The sequence below is a fragment of the Ciconia boyciana genome, chromosome 6 (assembly GCF_034638445.1).
Source record: "Ciconia boyciana chromosome 6, ASM3463844v1, whole genome shotgun sequence".
NCBI lineage: Eukaryota > Metazoa > Chordata > Aves > Ciconiiformes > Ciconiidae > Ciconia > Ciconia boyciana.
In genome coordinates, this window is record NC_132939.1 from 11005868 (window position 1) to 11019096 (window position 13229).

At 38.9% G+C, this 13229-nt stretch overlaps 1 protein-coding gene across 6 annotated transcripts in view; it reads right to left on the reverse strand.

Annotated features, from left to right (window-relative positions):
* BMAL1 (basic helix-loop-helix ARNT like 1) overlaps positions 1–13229 on the reverse strand; it is a 53734-nt gene that overhangs the window by 32803 nt on the left and 7702 nt on the right. For 2 of the 6 annotated variants that reach the window (XM_072864006.1, XM_072864003.1), the window contains exons 2-3: positions 3433–3531; positions 2222–2278 (exon numbers count right to left, since the gene is read on the reverse strand). The exons of the other annotated variants lie outside the window; for them this stretch is intronic. The gene's annotated coding sequence lies outside the window, so the exon portion shown is untranslated. The remainder of the gene's footprint in view (positions 1–2221; positions 2279–3432; positions 3532–13229) is intronic. 6 annotated transcript variants of the gene reach the window in all.

Here is a 13229-nt window from a genome sequence, read left to right on the forward strand (position 1 = left end):
CATTAGAAGCAGCATCCTGACTAACCAGTTAACCCTCAGACACAGGAGATGTCATTTCCTCTCACATCTCAAGACCATTTGCCTCTACTTATTCCGTGAATCCCAGCTAAAAGTGTGTTTCAACAAAGCTTGCTAGTTTGCAATCATTATTGAAAGCTTGATCTAGTATAAGCTTCTCATCAGCCAAGATTAGACTCTTTGAGCTCTTATTCTCTGAAGTAAGCTTATGCTGGCCCCTTCAGATATTTCATTTTGGGCAGCCATCAAAAGGAAACATCACAAAGGAACTAATCAAGCCCTTGTGCAAAGGTGGTGATGCACACTCTTGGAAATCAGTACTAAGATGCTGCTGTTACCAAAAGAACTTGGCCCGCTTCAATAATCAATCCTCCGATACATGTTCTCCTTAGCTTTCCAGAAACTGCTTCCACAGGGAAAACAAAATGGACATGCCTTTCTTGGAAGACCAGGTTTCAAGGCATTTCTGCAGCACACCTACCAAACACAGTTGTAATCTACGCATGAAGCAAACTATAGCCTCTCTACAGGCTTCTCGAGGCAACAAGTACTGGTCCTCACATCACTAGATACCAAGTATAACTGTATCAGTGCTGAAGTAATTCCTAAGCTTAGCCACAGTGGCCAGAATGAGAGTGACCAGTTCAGATTTCTCTACTTAGAGCAGGAACCAGTGAATTCTGCCTCAGAGCTGTGCAAACATTTTACTGGGTGCCTTATGACATTTTACAGACACACCAAGATCCCCACAGGTATTCTAGTAACATATTTTCAGATTTCACCTCAAATGTCAAGAAGATAGATATTTTAAGGGGTCTTTTACAAAAAAGTATAGCTGTCATACAAAATCTGTAAGATAACAGCCAATCTCCTACAAAGTGTAAGAAAAATTACACTAAGAATTACCCCCAGGTATAACCACCAACTCTCAATCAGCACACTCCTTCATGCCTTTGGGTGCCTTATTTCAACAGGTCCTACTGATCAAAAACATCCCATTTGATTTCACTGGAAATGGATACAACCAAAATGGAATAAAAATTAGCTATTCTAAGTACAGCTGCTTGTACAAAAAGGACTGAGCTCAAATATCATAAGTGTTTTAATTATTTACAAAAAAACACAAACAACCAAACCAACTTACTTTAAGACAATGTTGCAGACATTTTGTTCAGCACAGCACCCCAGAATTTCTGTAGTGTAAGTTACAGAACAAAAAACCCCTGTATTTTACATTTAAAAATAGGGTCCACCAATGTTAAATGCTGGTAAAGTAAGTTCACAAAAATCTATGTTAAGATGTAGTATTTAACATTCATTTATTCCAGTCCTTCAGAAGGCTTTGTGCATGCGTGGGAAGGAACAAAGCATTGGATTTTCAACATTGGGAGGGGAAGACTTAATTAATAGACAACAGAAACTTTAAGTCCTTTGGGCCAGATATCTAATTTTACCCATTTAACACCAAAATCAATTATTCTTTTAGTAATGACAGACCCATACACAGTTAAAGTAAAAAAAACAAACACACACAAAAATCTACTCCCTCAATTACTGAAATATAAACTTCATTGAAGTTCTCAAACTGAGATTCCAAGCCAGGTCCAGCCTCCAATGTGTGAAAGATGTACTGTTTCACATCCACTGAATGCAATCCTTGTTCATCAACCCTAAGCCACCCAAGGGATTTGGAGGGGGGCATGAGGGGGTATGTGAAAGACAGAGGGAAATCCATCCTACCATGTGGGTAAATCAATTATCCAGCATTAATATGCTTTAAGTAAAAACTTTGATTTAAGTTATTGTTGACTTCTTTAAGTAGCTTATGTACTTTCAGCATGCTTTGATCAGAACCCTTAAAAACAAAAACAAAACAAAACCACAAAACAACAAAACCCCTCTCAATTGAGGCAGCAGTGGTTCTGTGAAGTCTCTCAAGTTGTACACATTGCTTCTGATCTGTCAACAAAATAAGATGTCTTATCTTGTGCTGCACTGTAGAGTCAACTTCAAAGCAAAAATTTTTAGAAAATTAGAAATTTTTCCTTAAGAGGACTGTACACAACCTGGGCTGACATTTCCAGAGCAGGAAAAGCATACAAGATAACAAGTAGGTAAGCTATTTAACTCGCTCCTCGTGTTTACACAAACAGTGGTAATTTACAAATCAGAGCATCTTTAACTCACAACTGGGGATGCCTACCTTTTGCACTTGCAGTCCAAACGATGCAGCTTTCTGTTCCAAGATTTCATCTGACTCCTAAATATGAGCAGTAGTTTATAGCAGACAGATGCTTTAGATACAAGTTTTAAGGATATCTTCACCCTTCAATTACCCAAACTGAACAAGCTAAGTTTCATACAGTTAACTATACATCTTCTAATGCAGAGCTTACGAATAAGCGTCCCAAAGCCTAACTGTTCATTGTAAGTATTATTATGACCATGGTACGCTCTGGGCAAGTTTAATTTCCTCACTGCAGCTAAGCGAAGCTCCTGTATCCTCAACAATTTGGCAAATATTCTTCCTGTAGTTCATAATCTCCAAAGTTGCCTTTCAATGGCAAGAAGGCAAAATCCTCTCACAAGAAGTTCTAAGAAATGTGTCATCTAGAAAGTACCCATATGAAATACCAGTCTAGCAAAACACTTTCTCATTTACTTCAAAGGTAGAAGCTGTATGTCAGATCCCACTCTAATACTTATCCAGCCTGATCGGTGACTTGGCACACCATGGAACCCATTCTAGGATTTCTTCCTCAAGCTTGTAACTACTGCTTGTGCTTTAATATAACTTGCAATACGATGTCTTGATTTAAAGATTTCAAGTGAGACCAAGCTTTAACTCAATCCACTCTTCTCACTGGCAAAGCACTATTTTAGTACTCTATTAGTTACTCCAGCTTCCAGTCACCGAATCCTTCTGTGCTTTTGTCAGGTTTTCATTTTCTTCTTCCCTCATCCTGGAGTATTGTTGGCATCAAAACTAGACAATACACTGAAGCTCTGGCATGACTAATACTACCCAAGTAATATTTCCTCACTTGACTTTTAAAGTTTATGCATTCAGCGATGTTAGCCATTTTTCAGTTTAATAGGTTGAACCACTACACACTTCTTTTAGTCTCTGAAGTGCATTTATTAAGGTGACAAACCTAGTTTCCTGCATTTTCCTTTGGGTTGAATCACCTGGTCCAAATATTGTTAGACATACTGCGTCCAGTTGATTGTGTTTTCCAGTCACATTATTACTACAACAAACCCAAACACACTTGGCATGTGTGAGACCTTTCATTCAGAGATCTACTGCCAAACTACAACTAAAGAGTTTATATCTTCAGGGAACAAAGCACAGAAACAAAAGGGCAAAAATATCACAAAAAGGAGTGTAGACACAGGTGATTATATTTATACCTTATACTTTCATTTCCAGTTTTTGCACACTCCCTCTGATCCTGCTAAATTCCGTCTCTGGCTGGAAGAAGCCATCCCTGCTCTCAGCACTCTGCCAGCCTGACAAAGAAAAGTTGACAGCCTGTCAGTTCTCCTTCGATCCTGAAGTAAGCTTTGGGAAAAGGAAGATATTCTCACCCTCCCTGGAACCAAGCTGGGGTATTCCCCACTCGGCTGCCTCTCTACTGTATCCTATAATATCCCTGACAGGTTCATTTTTCCCCACTGGTTTCTTAAAAACTCTTTTTGACTTAACTTTACACAATATCAGCTGTCAAACACATATGCATCACATCCATATGAACATCAATATTTCTTCCTTCAGACTATCTCAGTACTATATTAGAGACTCAACTTCATTTTTGTTCTCCCACTATACCACTGGTTTTTGGATAGGAAAGCATCACAGCTTTTTGTTAAGTATATGAGTAGGTAGTCTGCTAAAAAAAAAGCTGCAGAAGAACATACAATGATGGCATAGCTACTGTATGTGTTAAGTTAACAAAGTTTATGTGTGGAAATGGAGAAATTTACAACTTAGAATCATTTACAAAAGTCTAGTTTTGAGAAAATAGCCCCTCCCCACACACAGTCATGCAAATAGCCTCAGCTACTTGACTCTGCACCTGGAATCCCTTTGATATATGTGGAGCAACGATAAACACTAACATAAACAAATTCAGCAGTTTGGTTTCCTGAAGTCACACTATTTGCCAGTTAAATCCAAATCAAAGTAGTGAAAACTGAGACACTGCGACAATTTAGCACTTGCATGTTTTCTGTAAAATCTGCAGACACAAACATAAAAAAATACACATGCCATTTTCAGTCTTGTTCAATGCTTCAGAAATAATAACCTCTCCCATTCCTGAAATCCTGGTTTTTAAATGAGCAATCTGCTGCTAACACTGAGAAAGGCAGCATTTCAGAGTTAAGACAGCTCATACTGTGGCATTATCCAATACTCGGCTCTTCAGAGAGATTCACATAAAACAGTTAGGAACCGCAGCAATAGTGAACATCAAGAAGTAGGGCAAGTTCCCAACACTCCCCTAGGGCCAGCACTAATATTGATACAGTGCATTATGAGCAGAATTGCTATAGCTGAAAACTGCCCATTCAGCTGCCAAACCAACAGTCATGCTTAGTACTGCCACAGGACAAGGCAAGCATGACTGCAGGACAGCTTTTTCCAGTCTCACATCCCACTTTCACCAGTTTCAAGTGACTGTGAAACCAAAATGACAATTAAAAGTAGTCCTTTAACAGGACATTAAAAGTAAAGTTAGATGTGTCATCATACCATATATTGAATGTGTAAGTGACATGCTCTTGGCTGCTTCTGCCACAGCACTAGCTACTTTTTATGTTTCCTTCTCTCTTACTTGGATAAACTGGAATTTCTGTGCAATGTGACACATCTCCAAGGTAAGCCCCAAATACCCTACGAAGCACACTTAGCACCTAGGAAATTTTTGCTTCTGAGACTTTGTAAATCACAGCATTCAAAGTAAGACTTGGTAGAGCAAATCAAGTGATAATTTAGGGAGAAACCATGCAGAATATCTCCTGTCTCTTACATTCATGTCCAGAGTGATAAGTACCTCAATAACAGCTATGTGGCTTGGAAAAAAGCTATATTTGTCTAGCTCAGGATAAGCACAAGATACTGTTGAAAACCTCACAGCAAAGTTCCACAGAACAGCTGATACAGCTGATATAACATCTTGCCATCAAAGTGCCATCAAAGGGGTGGCTTCACTGCCTTTTTTCTTCTCTTCCTTGTCACCCTTCCCCCAGATTTCCCTTCCAGTACTCCACATAGACTTTATACAGTCCCCAGAGCGTGTCCGTATAGCGCGTCAAATCAATCTGCTCACCAGGCTGAATAATAACAACTTGACAGAAAGCAGTCTTCTGGGGCGTTAGCAAGCTCAACCATCTTACTGGAAGGTCAGATGATACCCAAGAACCAGCACAAAGCAAGGGGGTGAGACATGCCAGAAGAGGGGAAGGGGCAGAACTGTCCCTTTCAACAGCAGTGAGTGGTTAAAATATCCCTGTTACATCCCTTAACTGCACTTTCAGCTTACTCACAGCACTCCAGCAGGATTTGTTTTCAACATGCAAATCCCTGCATGGTTCAAGCAAGGCAAGGTGTGCTGAAACCTTTCTACTGATCCACACCTGCACTGTGACATTTTTTCTGTTTAGGAGTTTGTTCTTTTGTGAATGACAAGTTATGAATATATAGGCACAGTAGCGGAGCATTCCTATCCACTCTGCATTCATTGCTTCAGTGGGAGTATAACCTTTATTTTCTTCAGAACGGCCTACAGCAATAGGAAAGCCCTTTACAGAAATGGCTGATGAAACATACTTCTTTTTTTGTGCATCTATACATTAATGCTGACTTTGAACCACCAAATTTCCAAACCTGTGACATTCAGCTGCCAGAGGTACATCTGAATGCAAGCCTCAGACTTGTGTTTTTCCGGGCAGGTTTTAAATCTGTGATTTCTAATGTAAATCAACAGTCAAGTCTGAATGCATACTTTTACATTACAACTGAAACTGAAAAAGTGTTTTAAAATTGCTGTTATATTTAGAACAAAGACTCACATTACCAAATCAAGAAATCAAGACAGCCCTTAATAAAGGCACAGTAATGATAAGGGAATACCAGCAATTCACTTAATAGGGTCCTTATGCTATGCAGACATCTTGACTGTTACAAAAAAAAAAAAAGAAAATATAGCAGGGAAGAACAGTATGTCATCCACAGAAAAAAAACCAGAAAAAATCCTGCCAACACCCAACATGGGCAAAAGAGAAAGAAAACTTGCTCAGAAAAAAAACAAAACAAAACACAGCCACACACACCACAAAAGGACCCTTGGTAAAACTGAAGGCTGCATTTTTTATTTTTAATGATTGCTTTTGCTTGGATCAAAGACCCACCCATGCAACACCCACCCCCACCCCCCCAAAATGAAGAGGGGATACAATACAGAGCAAAGGGACATCTGACTAATAGTTGCAAGCAGAAGTTTTTCCAACCCATTGTTTTATTCCAAAAGAGAACATTCCACGACCTACGCAGTCTGATCCCAAAGGACCTAGGAAGGATCACTAGACAGTTCACATTCCTCCACAAAAAGTTTAAGTAGGTTTAGATGATCTTATTTCCGCAAGTAGCAGGTTTGTGCCAAATATTAATAATGCAGTCCCTTAGTTACCACTTACAAATGCTCATAATCATTTACAGCTCCTGAACAGTACGGAGGACGACTTGGATATCATCCAACAAATCCACAGCAATTAAATTTATTAGAAAATGGAAAACTTTCCAGTTTCACTCAGTGGAACAAGACAGGCAATGAGTTCTGTATAAGGAACAATGAAGTAAGCTAGTACTCTTCAGCTTAGAAAACTGACAGGACCAAAGTCTACAAAATCATCAAATATCACAGGGACATCAAACGAAGCTTGGCTGAAAGGCTGAAAACAACACAGCTTTTCACACGAGGTGGTAGGCTGTGGAAACTCTCTGCCAACTAACAGGAAGGCTAGAAGTTCACGTGGTTTCCAAAGAGAGGTAGGACCAGTTCATGGAAAGGAATTCTGCTGAGGGTTACCACATCTGCTTTGTGAAGTCCCTGAGCTGAAAATAACTGTGGGCCAGTATGGGAGTACACATGCTTGCCCTAATCTTACTCTTTGCCAAGCAGCTACTCACAGCCACTGCTCTAGATGGGACTCTACAGGAACTGGGTCTTCGTTATGGCATGCAACGGTCACTGTTACCTTCTTTCAGTATTGGCAAAAGAATTATCTTGATTTCTAAGTATTCAGAGAAAACTTCTACTTACAAGAATGACATACATGGAATACCCATAGTGAAAGTGTACAACATCCTCAAAAAAACCTTTCTAGGTTACCTCTGGTTTAAGTCAACTAACCTGCAGTTATCACCATAACATCTCTTAACACCAGGTAGAAGATTTAAATTCAGTCAGTACACATTACACTGAGTTTAGCAATGTAAATGTGAAAGCTTAGTTTATCAGAAAAAATAGGTATCTTGTTCCCTATATTAGACTATGTTAGGTATCTGCTTTCATAAGTGGAATTTCAAACCCAGTTTAAACAACTAAATTCCTATGCAGCGCCTAGAAAGAATAGCACTGAGCAGGGAACTATGTAAAAGTCAGTAGGCACAAACCACCCAAAACACACACTCAGGATGGCCCTCCCACACTTCACCTTGCTAAGCACTTCAGTTAATACACACAGTTCTCCACTCACCTGAAGTCGTGCCTACAGTATGAAATTAAATTTCAAATCATCAAGCAGAGCTCACAATTCTCTTTTAAAGAGGCTAAAGGAGCCAGCAAAGTAGGGAAGCTGTAACACACGGGGAAAATCCCAACCAGACAAACATGCTTAGAACAGAATAGAAAAGAATCACATATTTCAGGGGATCGTATACTAGATATAAATATTTCTGGCTTTTTTCAGAGTCCTATTTTTCTGCAATGTTCACTTCAGAACACGATCTAGAGTCTCATGCACTATTTTACCCTGACTTTACTAGAGAAATACACACCCTTTTTGTATGTGTTTTTGCCTCAGTCACTCATCCGATGCTCAACTGACATTTTTTTAAGGATATCTGCTAAAGCCCCTTCAGCTGTCTTCAAGGGTTCTGTTGTCTCTTCCATATGTGTTGAATTTATTCTTTGTCCCTAGAGGTACAAGCTTAAGTTTATATTCAATAAATTCTGAAGTAACTGACTAAACACAAAATATTTACCTTGAGTAACTTAACCAACAAATACAAATGTCCATAAATCCATTATATAAAGATAAATTCGTTATCTTCATGTTAAAATCACTACATCTGTTTTTCCTGAATATGGACATCAACCCCTCAGGTTTCTCTCCCCCTTGTGCCTCCATCAAATATCAGTGCTTGAAATGTTGTTCTTATACAATTAATTGGTATTAAAACTTGACATTCTTATTTCAAAATAGAGAAGTTGTATTTTGCTCCCCTTAATTAGCAAGATTACAGATCGAAGGCAATGTTTGCTTTGCTTTTTAGTATTGCTGAACAAAACTCTTAGATATTACATTTTTCCTATGCCTTACAGAATAACAATATGAGAATCCCCAGTAGTATTTTTAACCTTTTAACTTTTCAGTTGTTTTGAACAAAGGTTGCAAGAATCTTTATAGATGGTCCCCTCCTCCCTGCTACAAGTTTTTCTGGCCCTCCCTCTCTTTTACAGTCTGATTAAAGCTGCATGTCCCTCAGCTTCCTTCTACTCAAGCACATCGCAGCGTAGAGAAAAGTACGTAAGTGTTCTCTTAATACTGATACCAGATTCATTCAGATTTGTTCCCTTGTATGATCATGTATCCTGATCTCCTCTGCAATAGGAGGCAACCTCATCTACTATTTTATACAACATACTGATATGCTGTAATTCAGGCCAAAGTTTATTTTAGAAAGATACCCTGGATGAACTGATAGGTTGCAAGAATCTATTACCCTCCTCCTATCTTTTCTGCTCCAAAGCCTAGTTCCTCTTGTTCAAAACTTCCGACTTTTCTAGTCTGAATTTGAGTAGGTCACCTATCAGCTACCAAATCTCATTTCATTTTCTCCTACCAAGTCATCAACTGAAGGATGAATTCAGTGAATTGCTTTTTCCTCATTTAACTAGTTTAGATGCATTTGTTTGATCTCCCATTGTAAGGTTGTGTTTGGAAAACACAGTTCATCCCTCGAACTCTTTTCAGTTTTCTACAAACACTTTATGAAGTACGGGAAAGTATTAAAATTATGACATGAATAACATCACACATAGATCAAACTGCTTTTGTATCCAGCTTGATATCCTTGTTTACCAAGCAAAAAAATCGTTTGTCCACTTCTCTGTAACACAGCACTGGGAACTGCCAATTAGCAACATCCTCCCACCCTCAGCCACTTCAAACCTTCATCCCAGAAGTGTGATATACCGGTATATGACTGTTTGGCAGCTAGTTAGAAATGGCACATGTATTTCTTAAGGAAGATCTTATCAAGCCACATAGGCTGTTGGAGTGATAACTAAACAGACCAACCTGCACCACTTTGCTCTCTCACCAGTAAGAGTCTCTTCTGCCATCATAGAATCGATTCAGATCCTGACTAGTGTAAAATCAGGGACAAAGCCAAGTGGAAATTGCCAGAAACAATGCTACTGACTAATCTTTGCTTAGATCACAAACAGTCACTGTATGAATCAGTTAGCTAGTTTATTAATATGGGGCTATATGGATTTTTACAGTGCAGCATAAGCCTCTCTTTGGGAGATTCATGTGACAGAATTCTTACTTTTTATTAGATGATAAGTTCCAAGTCTAAACATTTAACCCTTTGTAACTGAAGTGTGACTGCAGGAGCTGTTAACCTCCTAGCTTCATCTTTCAGCTTTGTACGCCCATATAGCACTGGTACTGATCTAAACCCACGGTGAACTGTTCAGAGATCCAAAACAGATTAAAACTAATCCTGCCAAAAAATAATTTTTACAAGAGCTACAAGTCTGAGTAGATCACAGTAAGGTGATTCAGGGAGTCAAACAAGTACCAGCATTGTACAAAGGAGGGGGAGAAAGGATGAGCTGAACAGTAAGTGTACATATAACTTACCTAGCAAACACACACCTGAACATGAGAACACACAGGTTATCTTCTATAGGGATATTATAGCAAGAATAAGCCTACAAAGCCTCCAATGTAATAGAAATGTTCAAGAAACAGTCTGAAAAGTGGGTTGGTGGTTTTTTGGGGGTTTTTTTGTGAGCTGCTGCTTTGAATAAATTTACTCCTTTTATAGGAGGCTCTTTTATCAACACCCAAGTTAAAACAAATCAATCTAATACATAAGAGCACAGTCAAGAAAGAACCTGTATGAATGCTATTCAACATCCAGGTAAGTTAGGTTTAAGAAACATTGTTCTGTATTAGAATGGTACATAAAAACATCCAAATATAATTGTACCAAGATGACTGATGTTTACAGACTGAGAAGTAGGAATGTGAAAACTAGGAAGACAAGCAGAACACAATAATACAGGAAGCCAGCAGGAACTATCTAACCACCCCTTTTAAGAGTGGAAGACAACGATTAGCTCAAGTGCAAATGATTCTGATGAGCACACTTTTGGAAGGATGCGTGGAAAATACAGAACTACACCATAAAGAACGATTGAAGAGAAACTTCCATGCTGTTGCCGAACAAAGACTTAGCCAAATTACATCATAGGGAGGAGTTAAAAGGGATATGTTGTGTTGTATTTGAAGGTGGGAAATTATGGTACTTCGCTACAACATGCAATTAGGTTTGCTAGAAAGGGAAATTCAAGTTAACTGTGTTTATCCCTAACTTTTCTTAAGTAGAAACCTGCTGGTGCATCAAGGTTCTTCCAGGTGTTGGAAGGCCGGGGCAGTTCCTTTTTCTGCTTCCTGAAATTCTCTGAAATCCACTCACCAGCCCCTTCTACAGACAAACCTGAGAACTTGTACCAATATTATTCTCTGACCTGGTTGCCAACACAGTATCATTCCAAAACATCACCATCACCACAAAACACACACACAAAAGCAAACAAAGCGCTCACAGAACTGAGACAAAAGGATAACAAAAAGACACATACAGGCAACTTTAAGGGATGAAAAATTAATTTATTTTTTTTTGTAAATCAAGTCAGAGACCAGTTACCAGGTTTTCCAAAGTCACCAAACAAAATCCAGCAGAAAAACTGAAAAATAGGTTTTACTGAAAAATAACAGAAACCAGTACTTTCCCAGGTTTCTCAGGGGACACCATCATTCCAGCATGTTTAGGGCTACAGGGAACTAGCAAGCCACAGAAATAGCCTAAAACTAGAAGTCACATGACTGACAAAATATTTGTTTTAAAAAATAAGAAGTATGCATCTGAAAGCCGTGCCAAAGGAAGTAGATTACACAAGTTCTACAGCACACTATGAATGAATCCATGAAGGCTTTACTTGCCTGAACAAATCTTGTTCTAAAAGGCACATTAATTTTGCCTAAAAAGCGCACGGAACTTTGCTAGACTAACTAAAGCATTTAAAGGAACCTCAAAAGTTTTTTAAGGCTGGATAATGATCAGTTCACCTAGAGACAGAAGATCGTCGATACGCTACAATGCTAACTAGGTCTCTAATGAGATACCAATAGCTGCTTTCTCCTCGCTTTTTTGCTGCATGGAGGATTTTTTTTGTCCCGCTTCTGAGATGTGTAACTATTTGGTCCTTACTAGTGTTCATATGCTCTAGGGGGGGGGGGGGGGGGGGAAGGCATTAATTCATTTTAAGTAGAAGGCACGGATTCTCCTGTTATCAGCCAACTTAAACCTTTCCTTACTTTCTATTTATATTCCAAATGAAGTTCAAAAGTTTTAGCAAATCTTTTTAAAAAGTGTACATCACAGCCTTACAGAAAACAGATTTTCACGTCACTGAACACAAGGACAATTCTCCTGAACAGCTATTTGATAAGAACATCAAGAACAAACTAAGGTGCCAATATTTCTCTAAAGGGAAGCCCGAGTAGGTTTTCAAGAGTTTTCCTTACAGAAAACAGAATATGTAGACAAACTGACAGCAAGATGAGATCTACACCAAGTTAGGGAATCATTCTTAAACAGCAATTCAAGATTTTTTTATTTTTTTTTTTTAAACAGACAGCTCCCCTCCCTGAAAGGGAGCAGAGGTGTGCACAATTAGTGGACTGAAGTTCAAACCATGTATTATTTTGGTGGAAAAGAAAATTTTCTTCCTTTTAGCCTCCTTCCTATATTCCATCTCCTCCAGATTTCCTGGCAAGCCTAACTGGAGACATTGCTGGGTCTCTGCCATTTTTAGATAAATTATCAGTTTGACAACAACTTGGACGTGTGAGTGTTCAGCTCCGGTAAAGTCAAGTGATCGTGGTGAATAAGCTCCTAAGAGATTTGCGTATCTGAAACTCTTCTATATTTGTTCATCTGGAAACCCAGAAGTACATGGGCCAGTAAGGGGAAAGGGAAAGAGTCAGAGGTCTAGCCGAGTTACTCTTTCTTGTTATGAAGAAGAATTTTTAAAATGGCAGAAAAAAAAATAGTGAAAAGCTCCACTGTGTAGCTCCAGAGATGAAAGTAAAAAGTTGATTATTTTTCTGGCTTCTGGGTATCAGTATCAAAACCAGATTTTTTCTCTCAAATTTTTATGTAGATTTATGAAAGAAATGACCCAACACAGCTTAATCTAAAAATATTCTGCCATACATCCTCTTCTTCCACACCAAGGTTGCAATATAACATATTTAAAACAGCACTCTTCACCCTTTTGCCTCTCCCAACTCTCCTTCAGAACTACTCATTTCATGAACTATGCTGTTTCCTAACCTACAAAAGCACAAATGTTTGTGAAGCAACAAGGTGTATGGTATCGGTCAACTGAGTAATCTCAAATCAGTCTCCAGGGGAAAAAAGTTACCCTTGAGCCACAGCAGATTCCCCAGTCCAGTACCTTTGCCCAAACACATATGTCACCACAGAGCAGAGGGACACGATACATGGATGGAAACAGTTAGCCAGGAAGGGGTTGGAGTGTTGATGGGAGCTACTTTGTCCATAGCAATCCAGTATGATCATCAAATCCAGATGATCATCAAAAATACTGTCCAAGTATATC